The sequence below is a fragment of the Lacerta agilis genome, chromosome 8, assembly GCF_009819535.1.
Source record: "Lacerta agilis isolate rLacAgi1 chromosome 8, rLacAgi1.pri, whole genome shotgun sequence".
NCBI lineage: Eukaryota > Metazoa > Chordata > Lepidosauria > Squamata > Lacertidae > Lacerta > Lacerta agilis.
Genome location: NC_046319.1, coordinates 4410000 through 4435464, shown reverse-complemented (window position 1 = coordinate 4435464; position 25465 = coordinate 4410000). Strand labels below are relative to the sequence as shown.

The 25465-nt window shown below is 47.2% G+C and overlaps 1 protein-coding gene across 1 annotated transcript in view; it reads right to left on the bottom strand.

Moving 5' to 3' along the window:
* The window catches only part of ADD2 (adducin 2), a 71988-nt gene extending 46778 nt beyond the window's left edge, over positions 1 to 25210 (bottom strand). Inside the window, exon 1 of the mRNA XM_033159110.1 lies at positions 25062 to 25210. The gene's annotated coding sequence lies outside the window, so the exon portion shown is untranslated. The remainder of the gene's footprint in view (positions 1 to 25061) is intronic.
* Between the last annotated feature and the right edge of the window lie 255 nt (positions 25211 to 25465).

The window sequence follows — 25465 nt, the reverse complement described above, 5'->3', positions numbered from 1 at the left end:
CCTCCTCCTCCTCCTCCTCTCTCATATTCTGGAGCGAAGGCCATCGTTACACCAACCCTGTTAACAAAAGGGTAATGTGTGGGAGGAACAATTCAACTGGGAGAGCCACTCGCTCGTCATACCGGGAGGTCTTGAAACACAAAACAAGGTCTGTGGGCTTCATGCCTTCAGAGGCAACATTACTGTTTGACACATCAGCCCGGCTTTCCCTCGTCATGTTGATCGTGGCATTTAAACAGCCACTTGAACCTGCAGGAGACAGCAGGCGGAGAGCTGGCTGCCCATGGCTGCAGCAGCCAATCTCCAGAGATACTGCGGAGCAAGAATGGCAATTCATTTTTTTTTTATAGCCTTTATTTATTTAGATACAAAAGGTACATTTTCTTCCCGGGGACAGAATCCCACACGTGTTAAGCCTCATCCAAGTTTCACACTAACACCCATATATTTATGCCCAGTTTATTCCTCATTATTTTTCCAAAAGACCAGTGCTGGTGAGTTGTAGTCCAAAACATCTGGACCACACCAGGCTGGTGAAGGCTGCTCTGTGCAACTGGGTGGAACGGTCTCGGAACACATAGAAAACTCTGGCAGTTCTGTAAGTTTGATAAATTAGGCAAGCACCAAATGATGGTGGTGATCATATTTATTTCGTATACCCTGTCCACCTGAGTGGGTTACTCCAGATAGTCTGGGCAGCTTCCAACAAACTACGGGGGGCGGGGAAGAGTATCAAACATTAAAAGCTTCCTGAAACAGGGCTGCCTGCAGATGTCTACGAAAAGTCATTTAGTTGTTTAACTCCTTGACATCTGACAGGAGGGCATTCCACAGGGCAGGCGCCACTACCGAGAAGGCCCTCTCCCTGGTTCCCTGTAACTTCACTTCTTGCAATGAGGGAACTGCCAGAAGGCCCTCGTCGCTGGATCTCAGAGTTTAGGGCTTTAAAGGCCAGCATCAACACTTTGAATTGTGCTCAGAAATGTACTGGGAGCCAATCTAGATCGCTTATGAGCAAACAAAATAAAAATAGTTTTTTCCCCTTCCAGTAACACCTTAGAGACCAACTGAATTTGTTCTTGGTATGAGCTTTCGTGTGCATGCACACTTCTTCAGATACCAAGCATGCACACGAAAGCTCATACCAAGAACAAACTTAGTTGGTCTCGAAGGTGCTACTGGAAGGAATTTTTCCCTCCGACTACGGCAGACCAACACGGCTACCTACCTGTAACTGGATCTTAGGACCAGTGTTATATGGTCCTGGCAGTTGCTCCCAGTCACCAGTCTAGCAGTTGCATGCTGGATTAATTGTAGTTTCTGAGTCACCTTCAAAGGTAGCCCCACACAGAGCACATTGCAGTAGTCTAATCAAGAGATAAGTGGAGCATGTACAATTCTGGTGAGACAGTGTGCAGGCAGGTAGGGTTTTCAGACATTGTACCAGATGGAGCTGGTGAACAGTGACCCGGAAACTGCAATTAATCCAGAATGCGGCAGCTAGACTGGTGACTGGGAGTGGCTGCCGGGACCACATAACACTGGACCTGAGAGATCTGCATTGGCTCCCAGTAAGTTTCTGAGCACAATTCAAAGTGTTGGTGCTGACCTTTAAAGCCCTAAATGGCCTCGGTCCTGTATACCTGAAGGAGCGTCTCCACCCCCATCGTCCAGCTCGGACACTGAGGTCCAGCGCTGAGGGCCTTCTGGCGGTTCCCTCACTGTGAGAAGTGAGGTTACAGGGAACCAGGCAGAGGGCCTTCTTGGTGGCGCCCGCCCTGTGGAACGCCCCCCCCCCCCCGATCAGATTTCAAGGAAATAAGCAGCTATCCTATTTTTAAAAGACACCTGAAGGCAGCCCTGTTTAGGGAAGTTTTTTTAATATTTAATGCTGTATTGTTTTTAACCCTTGATTGGGAGCCGCCCAGAGTGGCTGGGGAAACTCAGCCAGATGGGTGGGGTATAAATTATAAATTATAATAATATTATTATTATTGACCTGAGCCTCCATGAAGTCCAAAATGACCCCCAGGCTGTGCAACTGGTACTTTAGGGGCACAGTTACTCCAATCAGGGCCAGGGAGTGCAAACCCACAGGCAGTTTGTAGGGTTGTAGGGGCCCCTGAGGAAGTAAGGTGCAGTCTGAGAGGCACCTCAAGGCATTTCACAACGTTACAGAGGATTTTGGGTTGTGATTTTTGCCTCATGCGGGCCAGCCACTTTGGAAGAGGAAAATGGATGGAGTCAGCCATGCATCATGATGGTTTGTGGTGACATCCTTGGCCTGTGTGTCCTGAAATATCATAATATGTGAATGGGAAGGCCAGTGTCTGTGTGGTGGAAGCAGGTTCCTCCAAAGCCCACAACATGGGTCTTTCCCCTTCCCTAGAAACCTCTGCTGCATGCATGACAACACCAGCCCTGTGGATGGGATACTTGGGCTATTTTCCATGTATTTTCTCTCAAGCAATAATTTTATTAACAATGACAAACAAAGAGATTGTTCATGACAAGTAAGACACTAGGAGGAACTGCTCAACAAGTATATCTTGTCTGTTTTATTACTGTCGAGCTTCACTCTCGTTTGTTACGTTTAAAAACCAGCAGGGCAGCCCCCGTTGATGATGATTTCAGCTGAGCAAGATTCATTTATCTTGGTCAGCAAGACTTTAATGAAGGAGGGAAAGGGATATAGAAAGAGATCAGGGCAACAGCTGCAGCTCTCCTCCCTTTCATGCAAATCAGGAGAGACCCCCGAAGCCCCCTGGCTGAGCGCCAGAGAAGCTGTCAGATGGGGCATGTTTTAATCAGGAAGACTAAGAGCACCCTGCACAAGGCCGTTTCTTGCAGGTCCTTTCCTCGTATCTCATTGCTCCACAAAATGCAGGATGATAGAATTCGTACATACATTTAATGAAAGCCTGAAGGTGTAACTCAATACAAGGAGCAACTTTCTAGGGCTGTATGTCGCTGAGCACTTGGGTTGCTGAAGATGTGTCTTCCATAGCACTCCAGATTCAAGTCTCTATATGCTTATTCCTCCTTTTGTCCTGGGGGCTATCACAAATCCAATCAGTTCCACCCCCCCCACCCCCATTATGCAAAATTTAATACACAGCAGACTAAAAGCTTTCTGAAAGAGAGAGATGAGGAGGGACACAGAGTTGGATAAATGCCTTGAGAGAATGGATCGTTCTTTTTTGCTGAGCCTGACAACTGGAGCCAGTAAACCAGGGGTGATACTAGGCTTTATTTCACCCAGGTCAAAGACCCAGTCCCCAGTCTCTCTGTGTGTGTACACACACACACACACACACACACACACACACACTGGCTGGGAGCCTCAGTGGCACTGCTCTGGAGACTTCACCTGGACAAAAAATAAAAAACCCAGCAACCTGGCTAGCACTCCCCCCCCCAAACTACGACACTGCAGTAAACCCAATCTGGAGAGCTAAGAATGAGAGGTGTTTGCTGAATCCATATTTGAAATATTTTTCAATCTACATTATCTTATGCTTAGAGCCTCCCTGCTAGGGTGATGGTGCATGGCTGCACAGGGAATGTAATGATATGGAATCCAGTTCCTGCAATGGAAAGGGGACTTATCAGTTTGGATGAGATTCCGAACCTCACAAAGTGGGCAAGCTGAGGACTGGGAAGAGGTGCTGGGACTCAGGAAGGCTAGGGGTCAGGGAGCTCAGATGCAAAGCGATGGAAGGCTTTGAGAAGAAGAGCAGAGGAGATAAGGAATCAAAGCAAGAAAGGGCTCTCTGAAGTAGGACTGCCATATCCCAGTTTCCCAGTGATTTGTGTCCTATGGAAATCTAAGGCTGCAATGCTATGCACATTTCCCTGAAAGCAAGGATGTTTACACACTAGGGATGCTTCCAAATAGGGATGTAATACTGGAAATGGATTGCTGGTGTATCACAAGCAAGTGGTTGGCAAATGGTGACAGCAGTCACGAAATTAGAAGATGCCTGCTTCTTGGGAGAAAAGCAATGACAAACCTAGACAGCATCTTAAAAAGCAGAGACATCACCTTGCCGACAAAGGTCCATATAGTTAAAGCTATGGTTTTCCCAGTAGCGATGTATGGAAGTGAGAGCTGGACCATAAAGAAAGCTGATTGCCGAAGAATTGATGCTTTCGAATTATGGTGCTGGAGGAGACTCTTGAGAGTCCCATGGACTGCAAGAAGATCAAACCTATCCATCCTTGAAGAAACCAGCCCTGAGTGCTCACTGGAAGGACAGATCCTGAAGCTGAGGCTCCAATACTTTGGCCACCTCATGAGAAGAGAAGACTCCCTGGAAAAGACCCTGATGTTGGGAAAGATGGGAGGGCACGAGGAAAAGGGGATGACAGAGGACGAGATGGTTGGACAGTGTTCTTGAAGCTACCAACATGAGTCTGACCAAACTGCGTGAGACAGTGGAAGACAGGAGTGCCTGGCGTGCTATGGTCCATGGGGTCACGAAGAGTCGGACACGACTGAGCGACTAAACAAATAAACATTTGAAATTGGTTGACTAGTCCCCCTTTGAGGCTGCTCTTGCCATCTTGCATCCCATTGAATGAGGTTTTCTGTGGGCTGGGGACCATATTGCCAGATCACTGTCTGTCAGATGATACGAGGCCTTCTTGCTCAGTTGGGAGAAAATATGACATCAACACACTTCCTTCGCTTTTCAAAGAGCTGTGTAACATTCCTTAAACAAGGTGCATGGAAATACTGTATAAGCACCAATTCTATAGCAGCTGAAGCACATGAGGAAGGTTGATTCTGTCCAAGAGTTCATGGAGCAAAAGATTTCGGCAGCCACATCATGTCTGTGTTAGCCATGCCCCCTGGGCCCACTCACTTTTCAAGAACACCACCAACAAAAAATGTGTTTTCCAAGCCAGGAACCTGAGCTGCCTTGTGCACATGGGCACAAAGTGCTTGTTTACCTGCCTGGGCAAAGCTTTGCTATGGGGCAGGGATTGGAGAGGGTCAGGGAGGATGGTCAAGAGGCATGGGGGCTGGGGTGCCATAATGCAGCCTTTACCATGCTAGTTTTCAACTACAGTTCTCATCAGCCTCACCCAGCACCAACTTGGGGAAGCTAGCCTAAATGGATAGCGGAGACAAAGTTGAAGAAGAGCGGAAAGTAGGCTAGAGCAATATTATTACATATATTATTACATACTGGCGGCTTTCTTTCCTTAGAACTGACAATCTCTGCCCATCCTTCCAGAAACTGACCTTTGTCTAGTGCAAGCCTCAGTAGCTCAGCTGACTTTAATTATATGGTAATATCTTGCACCCACTGAGAATAGAGCCCTGCACTTTTAATTGGTCTCAATGGGAAATTTGCCTTAAGAGCTGATGAAAAGTCAAAGCCTTTGATTTATGTACTTTTTAAAAGATTGAGATTGACTGTTCAGGACAGCAAGTGAAACTGGGGTCTCTTTAATTCAGATCAGGGATTATGCCCTTTGTAGCAGTTCTGCAGCAGTTCAGCCCCTGTGAGCCGACCCAGAGGGATGATTCTGAATATCCCCCTCCTCCAAATTTTGCCCCAGATATCGGGGCTCCAATTTGCCTCGACTTGGTCACAATGCAGCACCTAGGCATTTTCTTTGTAGCTTTCTTCCTGGTGTTTACCTGTCTGGGCAATTTTAAACATGGCTTTAGATAGTTAAGATTAAGAACACAATTAACCCACTGGCCCTTGAGAGATGCCTACAATCAGGGGGGTGCAGGCAAGAGCTTATTTCTTAGGCTTGCCATGACTTAACCTACTCTTCAACTCTCCTGACGGACTCTCACTCTCCTCGCCACCTGCCCATCTCTGTGGACTTGCCTTCCACACAGTAGCACTCTCAGGCCTGCTAGACTCTCAGGGGTTACTATGGCAACCAATTCTCAGTTCCAGAGGGTACCACTTTACTGGATGCTGACCTGGTTCCTCTGATGACGAGTAGCAAAAGCCCCACACTCACATCATTGCCTCGATAAAAATGGCAAAGCAAACTGAAAATAGCTGATAAGAGACCAGATTCATCAATGGAGATGGGGGAAGAAGAATGTGGTAGCCGAGGACATGGTCTGTGGGAAGCAGGTCCCATCTTTAGTCTTGGTCATCTGTTGTTAAATGAGACACTTAGCAGCAGTAGGAATGAGCCACGCCTGAGGTCCCTGGAGATTTGCAGCGCAGTCAGCACTGGGCTAGTAGTTTAACCCAGTGGTTTGACCCAGTACCACAGAGAGAGAGAGAGAGAGAGAGAGAGAGAAACTGGATAGGAAAATTACATTTTGATAACCCAGTATTCCCTCAGCCACCAGCGCACCTGTAACATGATAATGCAATTGGCCTAACTTTCAGGACTGCTATACGGGACACTCAGATGCTGTATAGCATCAGTATATACTGATGATTTTGGCAAGGTGCCGTCTCATACCGAGATAGAAGAACAAGCAAATATTGAATTATAAAGACGCATTCATAAGCTAGAACATAACTGGATACATGGAAATGGCTACACGTAACACTGGTTCCCATGCATTGCACACTAACAGAATGTAACAATCTCTGAGAATCAAGGTTTAGTTAGCAATGCTTATTGCGCATGCGTATTAGATTAGGTAATGTACATGCGTACTAAACTAAAATGAGGTAATGAAATATGATTGGTTAATTTGAAATCCTTTGTCTGAAATGTTATAAATACCCCTGCCCAGACCTTTGGGCGGGGTTGCAGTCTTTGCGAAACGATTTCCACTGTAACCCTTATTGCTTTGCAATAAAGAAAACAAAATGCAACAAGAGAACTGGATAAATAAGGGAACCTGGCCTTTAACTAAGGTCTGACTGTTGTCAGGCTGGTCAGGCCTCCCATAGCCATTGACCATTTGGCCTGACTTGCAGACTGCATGCCAGCCAGACAGCTTTGGCTCAGCAGGTCCAGCCAAGCGCAGGAAGTGCTACCATTAGCCTGACTCCAAAGAGATCTCTCCTACTGGATCAGCGGCATTTTTCAAGAAACCAAATTAAACATAGCAGATGAGCTTTATGAGGAACGGCTTAGGGAGCTGGGTATGTTGAGCCTGGAGAAGAGAAGGTTAAGGGGTGATATGATAGCCATGTTCAAATATATCAAAGGATGTCATATAGAGGAGGGAGAAAGGTTGTTTCCTGCTGCTCCAGAGAAGCGGACACGGAGCAATGGATTCAAACTACAAGAAAGAAGATTCCACCTAAACATTAGGAAGAACTTCCTGACAGTAAGAGCTGTTCGACAGTAGAATTTGCTACCAAGGAGTGTGGTGGAGTCTCCTTCTTTGGAGGTCTTTAAGCGGAGGCTTGACAGCCATCTGTCAGGAATGCTTTGATGGTGTTTCCTGCTTGGCAGGGGGTTGGACTGGATGGCCCTTGGGGTCTCTTCCAACTCTATGATTCTATGATTCTAGGTGTCTTGCCATAGAGACAAGTGGGTGGACCCCTGGCTGAATGCCACATCGCCCTAGAGGTGGAAAGAAGAACAATAGCCAGGTAGAAGAAGAACACAGGCCAAGGATGTCACCACAAACCATCATGATGCATGGCTGACTCCATCTATTTTCCTCCTCCAAAGCGGCTGCCTTCATGAGGCAAAAATCACGCCCCAAAATCCTCTGTAACGTTGTGAAATGCCTCGAGGGGCCTCTCAGACTGGGAATTCACAGACACTCACTTGAAATGATGGGTCAGATCACATGGCTTGCGATATATACAGTATTGATAGCTAATTGCCATGCTTACAGTCAAACTGTCTCAGAGCAGGTTTCTCGTTCAAACTGCCCCCGAGTACAGGCAGCCAAGTCACCTTGCAGAAAACCATTGTGCTCTCTGCTCATGTTTGTGGGTTTGTGTTGGGGGGACGGGACACAGTTCATGCCCAATTCACAAGCTGGGAAGAGACACAGAGGCTTTTCTTGCTCTGTGCTGCATCCAAAGCCATGGTTTTGGGATCCTCCTAGGAACCTATAATGGGCAAGCAAGATCTGCTGGAATGTTAATGCTGTGAGCTCTACCAGCCGTATGGCAACCCTAGCTGAGCACAAGGCTCCCTTTTAAAGTGGTGCTTAAGGGTGCTGTGGCTCAGAGAAGGCGCTCCCTGCTATGAATAAGTGATAGCTCCTGGGTCTGAGGGAGGTTGATGGGGGGGGGCATGCAAAGATGCTGGGGGAAAGCCTTAGGAGCACATCAAAAGAAGAAGTAGCCAGGCTCTGCAAACAGAAGAATAAAATTGTAGAGTTGGAGGGGAGCCCAAGGGTCATCTGTTCCAACCCCTGCAATGCAGGCATTGTTAGCAAACGTCCCGCTGGGGCAAGTTGTGAGACTGACCCCCAGGTAGGGACGAAGCTTGCGTGCCCTCCTGGCTACTCAAGTCCAGGGGCACATTGATATGCGATTGTTCCCCAGCATGAAGAACAACACACACAAGCCATTAAGGCTAAAACTACTTTATTGTAGATAAGATGCAGAGTATTCTCTGCTTGCCAGCTCAGAAAGTCAGAGCTGTGCATTAGCGTGTCCGGCATCTCTCAAGCCAGAAACGAAAGTAAGAAGTACAATAGTAAAGTAAAAAAACATCACATGTGTGAGAAAGCTGGTAGAACTGGTGGCTTTCCCACAGGATAAAAAAAGACACAGTCATGCTGGCCTTGCTGCTGCAGCTTTTGCAGCTCGGCTTGTAATAATATCCTGACAGGCATCACAGTTAAGGAATCCATGGTAGAGGCCATCCAAATTCCGAAGCAGATTTAGGGGAGTGTGACCAGTTTGGTCGCACTGGGTGCAGAACTTCAGGGGCACTGCAACTATAATGTAGAAAGGAAGGTGAGAGGCAGGGAGGTGGGTGCGTCAAATTTTGCGGTGGCACATGGCACCACTGAAATTTGAGACCTCAAGGCCCACCACTGCAAACTCTTGCTTAAAAACCTTCAACAAAGGAGAGTCCACTACCTTCTGAGACAGTCTGCTCCATTGTCAAATGGCTCTTAGTGCCAGAAAGTTCTTTTCCAACTCTCAGTCTTCTCTTCTCTAGGCTAAACACCCCTCAACTGTTCCTAAGGCTTGGTTCTCAGACCTTCGATCCACTTGGTCGCCTTGCTCTGCACACCTTCCAGCCTGTCAATCTCCTTTTCCACTGGGTGGGAGGCTTTTGCCCTGGGCTGAGCAACATGCCAGCCATGACTGATGGAACTGTCCATTGGGGAAATGCCAAGGCATTGAAATGCCAGAGCTACATTTAAAAGCACGAGAACATCTCAGGAGAAGGTTAAACGGTTGGCTGTGCTGCTTCGTCAATGTGGCATTTGCATCTACGGCATCTTAGCTGAGTCATGCCAGCTGCGTGCTTGATCCCCAGCTAGCCACCGCTGACTCAGACTGGGTGGCAGCACGGCATTGGGGGGGGGGACAGGTGGAAGCTGCTTAATAATAATATTATACATTCATATTCTACTCTTCCTCCGAGGATGGGGTGGGTGGGTGGGCACACACATGCATGGTCCTACCACCTCCCATTTTACCCTCACAACAACCCTGTAAGGTATGTTAGGGTGAGTGATCGTGACGGTGCATCCACCCCAAATGAACGGAATTTGAACCTCGGATTCTTCACTCTTCGCCCAACAGGCTAAGCACTACACCACTCTTGGCATCTGGTCTCCTCAGACCACTTCACGTGAATTATTTCAACAATCCTAGCGCCATTCCTGTAAGGCATGTCAAATTGCTCATCCTTCCCTCAAAGCGGACGGCACTCTGAAGCCATTATATATCTCCTTGCATACAGTCAAGCCAGAGAGAGTTGATTGGCGAGGAGACATTTGAACCGGGGGTGTCTTGGAGAAAATGTTTTTGCTCTTTGGACCAGCATAGGATGCTTATGTGGTGTGACTTTAGACCTGAAGGAAGCAAAGAAGCACACCTGTCTGGTTTGCTCCCATCCCTTTATCAGGAGTTTGAAGCGGAATAAAGTCCCTGTGGATGGTGTAACCGTGCTCTGGATCCTTCACACACACACACCGGAAACACACTATTTATGTGTACAAAGTTTCTAAGTTTTTATACCGCAGCTTCTTCCAGGTTCTCCATTGCTGGGCTGGTGAAGTCTTAGCCACTCGTTCAAGCACTGAAAGATGCACCCTATGCTTTCTTACTTCAGAGTAAGTCCCACTGTAAGATTCACTTCCAAGTAAACATGTCTAGGGTCAAGCTGCTACATTAAATACCCGTTCTTGAAAGCTGAATCAGAGCAAAAGGCAGTATGCGGAACACCAAAATAGCTGTTTGCTCTGGTTGAGCTTTAAAGAGCGAGTTTTTGGGAAGACAGCTCTGGATTGAAGAAAAAAAAGGGTGCTCAGACATGAAGCTTTAAAGCGTAGAGCTGTGCCTGGAAAAAGCAGGACGAAAGGTTAAGCATGAATATGCCTGTAATTCTGGGCAAATGAACTGGGCTGGGTTCTATTCAGCACACTCTGATGGATGGGGCCAAATGGAATTATCCCATTGATTTGAAAGAAGCAGCTTTTAATGTAATCAGAGAGGCGAAATGCCATTTAAAAAAAAGAGGCAGCAGGACACCATTCTTCCTCCCAAACCTTTGAATATCTTGGGCGGGGGCGAGACTTTCCAGATGCTGAAGGCGAAGGGAGTTCCCTATAATAAGCCTTCCAGATGCTTTGGATTAAAATTCCCATCAGTCCCACGATTCATACTACTGTGTTGGCTCTGGGCAGGAGTTGTAGTCATAGAATTGGATATCTGAAAGGTATCCCAGGGGTCATCTAGTCCAACCCCCTGTGATGTAGGAATCATGACTAATTAAATTAACTTCACAGTTCATAACTTCAGATTGAATTAACTTCACACTTAAAAGGCAAAACTACCCTTTCCACACTTCCCAGAGCAGTACGCAAACCAAAACACAGCCCTCCTCTGAATCTTGTGTTGCAGTTCTCCAACCAAATAAAGTGTACAAAAGTCCACATACTAGGGAAGACATGTCCAAAGTCTGTTTTGGTGGCCTAATCCAGCCGGTTTTATGGTTTTATCCGGCCCCCATGGCAGTTTATGTATTGGTGTCAAATCCTAAAAGCTCAACAAGTTCACTCCTTGAAAAAGCTCAACAATCTTGCGGGGAAATCCCTCCAAAAACTCAACAATTTTGGGGTAAAATCGTAAAAGAAAAGGTGGGCCCTCATGCATGTTCATCAAATCTGGCCCTCTTTGAAAAAAGTCTGGGCACCCTGTACTAGGGGGAAAGTGTCCATTTTTGTATATTATTTTCACCATATTATTGGTGAAAATAATATACAAAAATGCATCTGAAGTGTACAAGGTGAAGAAGACTGCCTTGTTATCTTGAGGGCAGTCAGATAAGCAGCCGTTCCTGACAAGTTGGCAATAAGGGAAAGGTGCATTTAAGAATTTATAATAAAGAGCCAGTGTGCTATACTGGTTAGAGCATTGGACTAGGGCCTGGGAGACCAAGATTCAGATTCTCAGTGGGCCATGATGCAGCTCAGTGCCTTTTGGCCTAACCTACTTCACAGGGTTGTTGTGAGGATTCAATGAGAGGAGGCAGAACCATGTATACACCGCCTTAAGCTCCTTGGAGAAAAAGGTGGGTTATAAATGCAACCAACCAATCAATCAATCAATCAATCAATCAATGCACTGCCGAGTGGCGCCCTTCCTGCAACAGCCGGTCAACTGGAGGGGAGGGTCCCATCATTTCTGGCATCCAAGCATCTTGGCCTCACCTTGTCTCTGGCCCTCGGATGCAACAGTTTTCTGACAGAGCTGTGAATCATCTCTCAAATGTCAGTTACATAAAAGAGGAAGAAAAATCGATATGCATTTTGTGACCTAATCAAACAGATGGGAGAGAGAGGAAGCCAGCGGGGATCAATAGGGAAGTGGAGGAATAGTGGCCTGGTCACTTTAAAACTCTCCCTGCTGTGATTTTCCACACAAAAATATTGCCCCATCACAGAATTGCCAGGAACTGGCCTGAAACAGAAAGAATTATCTCCATCCCCTGGTCTAACATGGCATAAACCAACCAAAAGAGCCATATTAATCCACTAATGTTGGTTCACTGGGAGGGAACAAGGCTTCTCACCTTGCAAAACAGGAGGCCTCTTTTCTCTTGTTCTCTCCTGATTGATAAAAAAAATAAAAATTAAATGGGTAATATGGAGGCTGTCTTTGAGGGGGGGAAATCCATTTGGTGCCAGAAAGGAAAGAGACAGTCCTTTTTTTCCAGAAAAAGATTTGCTGTTTTACGGTGAAGACAGACATGACATTTTAAGGGCCAGGTGAAGAGGCTGTTTTGGGAGAACATGGCTTGCGATATATACAGTATTGATAGCTGACCCATCATTTCAAACTGCCCCTGAGTACAGGCAGCCAAGTCACCTTGAGGAAAACCATTGTGCTCTCTGCTTATGTGTGTGTGTGTTTGTGTTGGGGGGACAGGACACAGTTCATGCCCAATTCACAGACACTCACTAGAACCTATTTTTAAAAAATCATGTGATCTTTGCTTTTATCTACACAAAATGTCAGAAGTTCCAAATGCATGTGATTCAGTTAAGAACAACAAAGAGTCTTGCAGCAGCACCTTAAAGAGCAGCTAAATTATTATGGAATATAAGTCCGCCTCCCCCAGCCTGGTGCCCTGCAGGCAGTTTAGACAGCAACTCCTACCAGCCTGCGCCTGCAAGGCTGTTTGAAGCTGGGGCTGATGGGAGATGTAGTCAGAAACATTCCAGTCACTTAGCCAGATGTGCCTTCTTCCAGGATGCCCCCTTCTTTTTACACACACACACACACACACACACACACACACACACACAGAAGAGAAGAGTTTGGATTTGATATCTCACTTTTCACTACCCGAAGGAGTCTCAAAGCGGCTAACATTCTCCTTTCCCTTCCTCCCCCACAACAAACACTCTGTGAGGCGAGTGGGGCTGAGAGACTTCAAAGAAGTGTGACTAGCCCAAGGTCACCCAGCAGCTGCATGTGGAGGAGCGGAGACGCGAACCCGGTTCCCCAGATAACGAGTCTACCGCTCTTAACCACTACACCACACTGGCTTTCAACACACATGGTAGCTGAGCATGCCCAGTCTTTTCTGGGCTGGTTTCGGGTGTGTTCTCTTCCACTCCTCTAAGTAGACAGTGCCATTTTGCTGGCATAAGAGAACAGGTTCCCTCTCAGACTACATAGGATATCCAGCTCTTCAGTGAAGCGGCTGACACCATTAAGAACCACAACAGGAATAATAAACTCCAAATGACAGTGATTTGAGACAACAAACTTAGCCAACTCATCTATAGTGTCGCTCAACATGGATAATGAGCTACCTGCACTTCCATTCATTCTCCATTCTCCACATGACGGTCTCCTCCAAATCACTGCCTTCCCACACTTTCCCCTTTTTAAATCTGCATTTTCTCAAAACACTATCCCTTAAGCCAAACTCTGATAGACAATCCATAGTCAGTCGTACGGAAAGCCACCAAGAGCTTCGGGAGCACTGAGAGTGCAGCATCTCCATTGCCCATTGCCCATCATAGGTCACCTACCAGGATGCCTTTTCCATCCCAAAGCCTTACCTGAAACCAGACTAAGACAGATCTAAACCATCAGGCATTGGAAGGCCACAGCCCACAACAATGCCCTGTTTAGGGAAGTTTTTAAACTGTGATATTTTAAATGTATTTTAATGTTTGGTGGAAGCCGCCCAGAGTGGCTGGGCAGACCCAGCCAGATGGGCGGGGTACAAATAATAAATTATTATTATTATTATTATTATTATTATTATTATTATTATTATTAACAATGCCTTGTCCAAAATTGGAAAATTAGCACAAATTAGCACTGATAGACCAAGTTTGACTTGTTAAAGGTGCGACTTTCCTAGTGGCCTCTTCAAGCTGTCGGGAACAACTCCTTCCCTCAAAGAGGGATTAACCGCCTCCTCAGAGGTCCACTCACTCAGTCCCAATCTTGCTGTTTTAACTGGCCAGGATAGGCAAGGGTCACGCAAAGGGGCCGCCAGCCTCATCCCACAGAGCCACGTGCCTCCGGCGTCAGGCAAGAAAACCTGAGCAGCATCCATCAGGCAATGCTTCCTGGTTCCTTCGGTCTCTGGGGGCTCATCCACACTTCTGCTTCTACTGTGCCTGGAAAGCACAGGTCTGAGCCCTTTCCCTTTTGTCCTGCTCCTTTCCAAGGAAAAACCACTCTTTAGTAATAAATCGGAGCAAAAGCTAATCCGGAGGAAACCCAAATTGCTGTTTGCTCTGAGCTCTGAGCAGATTTCCCCAAGGGAAAGCAGTGAGACGACAGGACTCTGTCATAGCCAGTGTGTCTGGGTCAGCATGGATGGGAGGCATTTTCTTCTCCGCAAAATGCTCAGCAAACCGGTCGGTCTGAAGCAGGCCTTCAATTCCTTCCTTTCCTACACAGCTCAGCTGGCCTAAGCAGCCTCGGAGGTGGTAGGTCAGCCTGGCAGGGCTCAGATCCAAGAGGTTGAGCACAAACCTGTGTGCACCTTGCAACTCTGAGCGAAAGCTCTCCTGCAACTCTACCGCTGATTTTGTGCAGCAGAAGCCAACGCGAGAGGAATAATGGACGCTTCTGCCTGGGGCTGGGAGGCATTCTGGGATATGGTGCTAGGAGTGCCTTCACAATGAAACATCACGCGGGAGTAGAGAGAGAGAAAGGCTTCTCGGTGGATTTGGCTCGGAGCAAATTCCCGAACAGAGTTTTCGCATCCACGACAGCTACCAGATTAACTGAAACAAAGCCTGATGTCCTCTCCATCATGTACAAAAGGCGGCCCACATTTCCTCTCTACGCACTCTGCTATTAGTGGAGCTTCCTGTCTTGTCTTAGAGCATATTGGATGCATGGCAGCCACGGATGGGTGAATATGTCCATTTCAGTTCTTTCTCAGTTTCTCATTTCCCCCCAGCCTTAAATTCCACTTGCCCTCTATTTGCACACTTTTCTTTGCAAAAAGTCAGGATGAAAACCCGCTTGCGTTTCCAGGAGCATTTTTGCATGCCATCACATTTTCCTGCAAGCCCTTTATCGTAATGCAGTGTGGTTTTGTAAGTTACTTTCAATAATAATAATAATAATAATAATAATAATAATGGCATTTTGCACTGGAGAATCACATCACAAAAAGAAAGAAAAATGCAGATTTTTAAGGATTAACAGTGTTCCGGATTGCTTATCGGTCCAGGAAAGGTGAATTAGGAATTAAAATGAAAACTGAAGTGATTTATTCTTACTGCTGGCTATAGTATTATTTATTTAGAGCATTTGTACCCTGCTCTTCAGTCAATTCCAGAGTGGCTTACATAGGAGCAATCAAAACAAGACAGACCCTGTCCACAGGCTTGCAATCTAAAAGAAACAGGCACTTTACAAAGGAATAGGGACACGGAAGGAAGAGGGGGAAATCAAACTCAGGCGCCCATCTTTCTGTTTCCCATCTCTCCCACTGAGAAAGTCTGGTGGAATGGTTGCTCCAGTAGAGGATGCCATGTTAGAGGGTGAAGCAATTTTTGCAAATTTCTTAAGTGAGGGGGTCTTAAAAAAATGTTTTTAGGTGTGAGGAATTCAAATCTGCTATTATTTTGGTGACTGAATAACATTTAACTTGTTAAGTCTATGTTTGCTGAAGTACATAAACCGATTTTGGAAAACCAAAGACTTATAATTGTACCTTCTGAAAGTGTCACGTAATGCTAAATAATAAAATACTAATAATGATATATGGTATATGGTATAACTGCACGCACTTTTAATGATTTCTGTGCAATTTTACACACATTCTACTTACTAAGCAAAACCAAATTATATTTATTTAACCAAAATATCTTTTGAATTCCCAAGTCATGATACAACTTTTTAGCACCCCTCATTTTTGGAAGTTGACAGTTGAACAATTCAACAGGCCCTACTGCTCCAGTATCTCTTTTTGGGATGAACCACAGAGATAAAATAAAGCCAGTCTCTTTCCTACCCACTTTCCAGGTTACCAACACAGCCACCCACCCACCCCATACCCTTTTGTGTGTTTTGACCCTAATGGCAGCACCATTTTTGACTCAAGTAAAAAGAAACCTCAAATTTTGAAGCATTTCCCTGCAGTTCAGTAAATCAAGCTGATCTCAGAATGTAAATCGATACTACAGCAGCCATGGGCAGACTTCCACCGATCGCTCCAACCTCTTGCCTCTCCAGTAACATCTAGCAAGACACAAAACAATGCATGGCTCCATAATGCAGATGGTGAATCGGGGGGTGGGGTGGGGGGTGAAGGAACTTGCAGTGGGTCCTGTTGCATGGAGTATCTGGCAGCGTCGGCTTGCAGGCAGAGGAAACAGCTGCCCTGAACATTGACACTCCATATCGCCACCTTGGAAATGGTGAGAAGGGACATTGTTGCCCAGCTGGTGCCCAAGTTTGTGTTTCGGGCTCCCAGATGCCCCAGCCAGCATGACCATACAATGCTGGGGCAGATGGGAGAGAGCACCCTGTTGGGAAAGGCTGCTGGAGTCTGAGAGCACCAGAGTAACTCAGTGGCCTTAGCGGCAAATAGCTGCCATCTAGTGATGGTGGGTTTTCTGGCAAATATCGAACCGGGAAATTTTCTGCCACCTTAAATCAATGGAGAAAATTAATTAATTAATTAATTAATTAATTGCATTTCTATATTCCCCTTCCTCTAAGGTAAAGGTAAAAGGTACCCCGATAGTTAAGTACAGTTGCGAACGACTGGGGTTGCGGCGCTCATCTCGCTTTACAGGCCAAGGGAGCCGCCGTTTGTCCGCTTCCGCAGACAGTTTTTCCGGGTCATGTGGCCAGCATGACTAAGCCGCTGCTGGAGAACCAGAGCAGCACATGGAAACGCCATTTACCTTCCCACCGGAGCAGTCCCTATTTATCTACTTGCACTTTGACGTGCTTTCAAACTGCTAGGTTGGCAGGAGCTGGGACTAAACAACGGGAGCTCACCCCATCGCAGGGATTTGAACCGCCGACCTTCTGATCAGCAAGTCCAAGTGGCGCAGTGGTTTAAACTTCATCTAAGGATCACATAAAAGCACAATAATGCACAACAAGCATATGTTATATAGATTAGATTTAGAATGCTTTGCCTTATATTTATTTAAAAAACTTATTCAATGCACAAAATTTAGATATGTGGGCATCTGTTTGTCTTGAGAAAACCTTTGTGTAGCTTTTTCTTCTTCCAAAGATATCCTGCAAGCCTTCCTTCTCCTAGATTGGCTGCCTTCTCAGGTGGAGGAGCCCCATCTGCCCCTCACTTCCCTCTGCAGCAGGGGTCAGCAATTTTTTTCAGCAGGGGGCCGGTCCACTGTCCCTCAGACCTTGTGGGGGGCCGGAGTATATTTTGAAAAAAATATGAACAAATTCCTATGCCCCACAAATAATCCAGAGATGCATTTTAAATAAAAGGACACATTCCACTCATGTAAAAACATGCTGATTCCCGGACCGCCCACAGGCCGGATTGAGAAGGCAATTGGGCCGCATCTGGCCCCTGGGCCTTAGTTTGGGGACCCCTGCCCTACAGCACATGCAGAAACTGCTTTCTTGACCATTGGACCCACTATTGGTGTCATCCGCTCAATCTGCCAGAGCCTGACTTCGCATGCAGGGGAAGCCCATAACTCAGCGGGGATTTGAGACCCATCAGCTACCCTCACCTGGTTTAGCCAGCCGGCTGAAGCCGTTCCCGGGGTGTGGCCACTGTTGCATGCTGACAGCTTCCAGGAGGCCCAGGTGGGATATAAATATTATAAATCTATAAAAGGCTCCCCCCACCAAAGGTAGTTGCTAAACCATAGTTTAGTTTTCTGTGGACAAGCTGCAGATTTTGAGGCCTCCCTGCTTGTCCCCTCTTGCTCTGGGTCAGCCAGAGTCTGAGAAGGAGCTCAAAAGCTTGTGCTTCTGTTTTAAATTAACCACAGTTTGCCATTTTGTCTGAACCTGACAGATTTGGGTTAACCTGATATATGCCTTGTTAAAACAAGCTGTTTTTCAACCATAATCCAAGAAACTGGCTTGTTCCGACAAACCACAGTTACGATAAACCAGAGTTTAGGGTTCCTAATGATGCTTAACCTAAAACGGAAAGGGGAAAGGGGACTTCCGGCTGGCGACGCCATAGCGGGTGGTCGGGGCTGCTTCGGCTCCGGTTGGGGTGCGGGAAGAGCGTCCCGCACCCTGGGCTCCCCGGCTGCGCCCACGGAGGCTCCGAACCCTTCCCTTGCCCCCCCTGTAAAGGGGGAGTGGGGGTGAAGGGACAACGGAGCCGGGCTTACGGGGATATGCCCCAACCGGGATGCAAATGCGGCGACAAAGCCCGCGGTGAGCGTCTTAGTTCTACCTTTGAAGAATGGAGCCAAAGGAACCCGGTGGTCGTGAGTAACTAATTTGACCAGAAATCGAGCTTTTGGAACGATCCGGGGGGAAGGAGAAAGGCAGCCTGCCCTCTTCCCTTCGAGTTAAAGAAGCTAACCAATTTGAGCAACTGCTGCTACAGGACTGCTACAATGTGCTTAAAATTGATACATGAGACTGGCAAACTTTTTTCTTGGGAAGTAAATTAGTGGAAAATATCTCCATTTAAAGTTGCGGTATCTGCGCTCCAGTTTAGGAAAATGGCGATGAACAGAGAGGCAGGAGTAGAAATTTGATACCCACTCCCTCCCCCTCTACCAGTATGCTGGGCTTCGTCCTTGAACTGGTACTGAACTCTGGACTAACGGACGAACAGAGGCTCACTGCTTTGAAGGTGGAACTGCTGTACAGGAAAGTCAAAGTCTTGTGTGGGGGTCTGAAAGAGAACCAATTGCCCACAGAGGAGGCTTTTAAAACTTTTGACACTTTGGAAGAAGGTCTTGCCAAAGAGCTGAGAGGATGTCTGGGAAGATGGAGAGAAATGAGTGAGCTACTTCGGAGAAGAAACTCGCCTTTTGGGGGTGGCAGTCCCAAGGCGACGGTAAGATTTGTTATATCCAGTCCCCGAGGTGTGAGCTCGGGGGCCAGGGACAGAGAATTATGGTTTTTACAAGAAGAAAAGGAATGCTACAAAGAACCGGAGAAGCTGAGAGACGATGAGATGGACATCCTGGAGCTCGTGGCAAGGAGAGCTTTGGACTGTGCCTGGATCTGTGGACGCTTGGAGAGGGAAGCCACAGGGAAATTTAGTGTTGAGGCCACCAGGAGAAGAATAATGGACAGAGGGGGTGTGGGGTGAAACACTAAGTAAAATTTAAAGCAGCCTGTCATGGAATTTTGAAATCGGAGGGTGAATACTGTCAACAATCTTTCTGTTTTATTTTTTGTTTGAATATGAAAGGAGATATTTTGAGTTACTATGTTATTAGCAGCAGTTTAAAGGATAGAAGAGATAGATATGATATAAATGATTGGTGAAGATTTTAATGGAAGAAGAATTAGGATGAGATATTACTACGATGATGTTGAATATATAATTGTGTGTAATTACATAATTGAATTTGAATTTCAGGAGAAATGGTTATAAAATAGTTTAAGGATATGAACTCGAAGGAGAAAGGGCAGGGGAAGTCAATGGTCAAGATATGGAAATAGAAATTTTCTTTTTAAAGAAAAGATGCAACAAGAAAACTTGACACTGTTTGTATTTGTTTTATCAATGTATTTGTTTTGTATTTGTTTAATTGTAGGTGTGGGTGTGGGTATATGTTGTTATAAGAAAATGGTCAATAAATTCTTATAAAAAAAAAAAGGAAAGGGGAAAGGGAAGCGGGACTGTGCAAGCGAGACTTACTATGGCCTGTCCTTGTAAACAATGGTAGCATGATAAGCGCAAACAGGGCCACCAGCAATGCACTCCTATGTAGGCTGGTTTATAATAATGTCCAACTGAGCTAAATGAGGCTGACTCCCTAGTATGTAGTGACTAGGCCTATAGCCTAAGGAGTGATGCGAAGGTGTTGAAAACTGTTCACATCCTAATTTTAGCATGCCTTGAAAGCTGGATATATAAATAGATGTTCTCCCTGGGAATAGTCACCCATAAAAGAATGGTAATTTCAAGTTTAATTTTACGTGGAGCTAGTATTCAGATGGCTCTAGACTGAAGAAGGGAAGGAAGGAACAAGGAATTAAAAATAGCCTTTCATGGCTGCCGTCGCTAATCCTGAACCTCCAAGGAGGAGGAAAAGGAAGAGGTGGCTACATGGCACCTTTCCAAATCATTGCATTGAGTTGGGGTCCCCCCCTTGCCCCTTCCATCCCAATCCCTTCTGAGTCGAGCCTTGGAGGATTCATCCACCTCTAGTTTGTTCTCTTACTGTTATTTGACCACAATGCTTGTGCAACTGCATCTGGCGGAAATAGAAACCTCGCCTCAAAAGCAGCAGCAAGGGGGAATATCCAAGAATTCTGGAAACAGGGTCTGCTGCATCCTTGGATGAGGCAGAATTTAACACCAAACATAACCATGGAAACAGAGATGTAGCTTTTTCTAAGCCACATAGAGCGTTGGAACATAAAGCCTACAAGAGCAAGGAGATGTGCCTGCAATTAGGAAGAGCTTCCAAAGACGGGCACACAATTTATTCGGGGAGAAGTGACAAGGATAGGAAATGGTCTAAGCAACCACCTGGGCATACCAGATGCAAAATGGAACTAACCTGCCCTGACCCCGATGTCTTGGACCGCAACTCCCATCAGCTCCAGCCGGCACTGTCAAGCTCCCATCAGCCCCAGCATTGCACAGGATGATGGGAATTGTGGTCCAGAAACATCTGAAGGGTACCAGTTTGGGATAGGCCGCTCTTGCCCATTTCAAGAGAAATATTAAACCAGGTAGAAGAAGTCAGTGGTGCGACACCAAAATTTGGCACCGTTCCACCTCTTGCCTTCCATTCCACATCATAGTTGCAGCGCCCCCGAGGATCCGCACTCAGTGTGACCGAACTGGTCACGCTCCCCTAAATCCACCTCTGACTAAGAGAGTAGGGATGGAGTTGCAATGTCAACAGTTTTCCCAGGAAGATTTCTTGCACAAGTCCATGGCCCGTTTGCTGTGGTAGCACTTGCACTCTGGAACTCCCTGCCTACTGACATCAGAGAGGCATCCTCACGGTACCCTTTTCAGGGCCTGCTAAAAGCAGCTTTTAAAGACATGCCTACCCAGACATGTAAATATTGCCGTATGTTTTTAGTTTATTGCTGATCTTATCTTTTGAATGTTTCAAAGGGTGGTTTTTATTGATAATTTTATTGTTTTATTCTCTTTGTATACCTACCGCTTTGAGGGTTTTCTTTTAACAATCAAGCAGTGTATAAATGCTATGAAATAAATAAGGAAATAAACAATAAATTAACTGAAAAGTTGGTGATAACAGACCTTTCATGGATGAAAACAAGGGCAAGCTCCCCTTCTGTCACCTCAGCGATCTGAGTGGTTCCTGCCTCCCCAACCACTGTTTGGTCGGTCCTTCCTTCCTTCCTTCCTTCCTTCCACTTTTGCATCTTTCCTCCCAAAGGAGCCCAGGGCAGCAAGGAGCACAACAAGGTGTTGTCTTCAACATAGTGCTGAGGGAAAGGGCTGTGGCATCTGCCGCACACACAGAAGGTCCCATGTTCAATCCCTGCTGGCATCTCCACGTAGGGCTGGAAGAGATTCCCTGTTTGAAACCCTGGACAGCCGCTGCCAGTCTGTGTAGACAATACGGACCAATGGTCTGACTCATACAAGGCAGCTTCCTATGTTCCATCAGTTCGAGGGTTTTTCCTTGCGTGATGCAATGTTCTACCCCCTCTTCCCCCACACCTGGCACTTGAGGCCAAACCTGGAGACCCAGCTGCTACCCAACATCTCTCACTGGGATGCTGGCCATACCGTTTAGTCCTCATCTTAACAGAGACAGACAGGCACAGGGATAGTGCATGCAATGGCATTGGCTCCCATTCCATTGCAGGTTACCTTTGACTCACAGCTGCCTGAGCTGTCAGAATTTGCAGCTAAACTTGACATGATGCTTAATGGTACAAAGGAAAGATCTTTTTTTACAACTATAAGCAGCAGCCGTAGGAGCCTCGCCCCCACCCAAACCCACTACTCCGGTTTGGTCTGCAGCACCCAGGGAGAGGCAATAAACACCTTCCTCTGATACCACACCCAAAATGAACACTTTCTCCCGAATGCTGCTGTTATTCGAGGGTTCCCTCCTGCCGCAAATAGAGTTGGGGAAGGGGGATTGGGATGGTAGTAGGCAGGAAAGGGGTTAACTCCCTTCACCCTGTGAAGGAAATCAGGCCCACCCACAGCCTAGCATACCCAACGTAGATTTAAAGCACATGAACACTGGGAACTGTAGTTCCCCCTCATAAACACACAATTCCCAGCATCCTTAACAAACTACAGTTCCCAGGATTCTTTGTGGGAAATCATTAGAGCTGGGTGATAGCTGGTTTTCAAAGATGTCTGAAATAAGGATGGAGCTGTGTAGAGCAGGGGTCCCCAAACTAAAGCCCGGGGGCCGGATCTGGCCCAATCGCCTTCTAAATCCGGCCCACAGATGGTCCGGGAATCAGCGTGTTTTTACATGAGTAGAATGTGTCCTTTTATTTAAAATGCAACTCTGGGTTATTTGTGGGGCAAAGGAATTTGTTCATATTTTCCCCAAAATATAGTCCGGCCTGCCACAAGGTCTGAGGGACAGTGGACCGGCCCCCTGCTAAAAAAGTTTGCTGACCCCTGATGTAGAGGCACTGGCTGGCTTCATATTTGCATAGCATAAAGCAGGAGGTGGCAACCTAAGGCCCATGGGGGTCGTTTAACTGGCTCATGAGCCGCCCCCGAACTGAGCCTCCCGATCGGAGAGTCCCCGCGCGCTGCACTAAACCGGCACAGCGCGGCGCCAGAAATCATGTCTGCACAGATGCAGAGACCAAAAATCGGAGGATATAGCGGCATGACACCCAGTCCTAGTAGTCATGTGCTTTAAGTGCATGTTGCCCTAAGAGAGATGGCTTCCCCCATAAAGTAACCTGGGAGGCATAGTTTGCCAAGTGTCGCCTAACCACTCTTAGCTCCCAAGATTCTTTGGGCAGGAAGCCAGGATGAGTGCTTTACATTACTGATGCGTCATCGTGCCCACCTGATGTTTTTGACTGCAACTCCCATTAGCCCCAGTACTTAGCCTGTAAGCTCTTTGGGGCAGAGGCCTCCCCTTTCCTACCGTTTTGCTTCTGTTGCTCTGTGAAATACCAAGAGAAGGATCAATCAATGTTCAGATTACAGGGAAGATGAGAAAGAATAGGGTATCGTTCTTGCAATCCGTGGGCCCCAATCTGTGTCTCATTTCTACTGGAGTGAAAACCATGCTGCTCCCACAACCTTCTGAAAACAGTGGCTGGACCCTGCTCTGCTCCCCAGTAATTCAAACATGGCCCACCAGTAGATCATGGCCTGAGTCAACAAAGCTCCTCGTCATCCAGGCCCAAAGCCACAGAGGTTGAAAGCGGTTGGAAAGATTCTCGCGAAAACAGGGAGGGGGTGAAAGGATGCCCCCACCTCAAAGCATTCTAAAACAGGAACTACGGGGTCTCATCACAGAATTCTGTAGTTTGAGCACTGACAAGAGCCAGTGAAGCATGGTGGTTGAGTGTCAGGCTAAGACTTGAGAGGCCAGGGTTCAAATCCCTACTCACCGGGTGACCTTGGGGGCCAGTCACTGCCTCACAGCGTTGTTGTGGGGATTAAATGAGGAGGGGGATAACTACATATGCCACCATGAGCACTTTGGATAAAAAATTTGGGATATAAATGCATAAATAAATAAAAATACAGACGACCCTGGTTGATAAACAACAGCACCTAGAGCAAACACAGACCAGGTAGTTGGAATGGGAAGTAGGTCTGTTTTCAAAGAGAAGCTTGGGGCTGCAACACTCTCTCTCCTCTGAGCATGTTCTGATTAGTTCGTGGGGGGCTGTGACTCATGAGACCTCCTGGAAGAGGAGACTGGGTGAGCCATGGCTGCAGCAGTCTCCTCAGGGTGAGGTGGATGCTTGCTTTGACAGTGAGAAAACAAAAGAAAGAGATGAATATTCAGCAGGGATGAATGAGGCCATGCCCAGGTTAAGTGTGGCTCAGGAGTCCTCCCTCCCGTCCTCCTTCCTAACAGCACACAAGGTGGAGGAAAAGGACCTCACAGACACAAAGAGGACCCCCGGATCCGGCCCAGAGAATCAGCCGCCACAGTGACACATCCCAGCATTTTCCAGTCACTTCAAAGTGCAGAGCTAAGACCCACCTCTGTTGCCAAGTATCTATGTGTGAACCCGCTGCCTAGGAAACCAGAGGAATCCCCAGAGATCAAACACCAGAGAATCTCCATGGCATGCAAAGCCAGATCAGAAGGTTTTCGTTTTTAGGGATCAATGTATCCACAATACACCTGTGTACACATACGTGTACACACACACACACCTACACACACCTTAAGATGACCAGCAGCCAATTCTGCCCAATGGGCTGCTGCTGTGTTGTAGCAAACAGGGCTCTTGGCCACAGTCGGTTTAAAATTGTTGCAAAAACAGGCCAATCTGGTTTATGCAAACCGTGCAAAAGAGTAACCTCCGCCCCCGCCCCCACCCCCACCCCCACCTATATTCAGCTTCCAGCTCAAGAAACACCACCTGGGCTCTTCGGAATTCACTCGCGGGCTGGCGAAGGGAGCAAGCAGCAGCAACCCCAGCACATTGGGGGTTTCCCTTTTGCTGCAAGATGGGGTGAGGGTCACCGGTGCAAAACATTCAACGCCCATACCAAATTGGTTTTACTTATTTCTTAAAATAAACACACACAACAACAACAGAAACAGAGACAATACAGGGGGGAGCCGACTTGTCGAAGGTGCGGATGAAATCCGAAAGGTTTGCCTTATGCCTCCTCCTTACCCGTTTAACGCATCTTCCTTGCAGGGGCGGTTGCTCGCTTTCCTCCCCCGCAGCGCGGTCCCTTCTCCTCCTCCTCCTCCTCCCAGTCAAAGGAGCCCATCGGAGGAGCCCATCCTGCGATCTCCGGATCTGTCCCTCGCCGCGCCCCGCGTCTCCTCCTCCCAGTCTCCTCGGGCGCCTTCGCTGCTCTGCGCGCCGCGGAGAAAGAGATCCGCCCAGGGAGGTGGGGAAGATGCCGGGCAGGAGGAGGAGGCGGCGGCAGCAGTAGCAGCATCCAAAAGGGACCCGAGACCCAGGAACCGGGCGGCGGAGGCAACCTGCCCGCCTCGCCCCGTCCGCTTCGGATGATGACAAAAGGGCGTCTCCCCTCCGCGCCCCGAGCGCCCCCCTCCGGATGGCTGCGC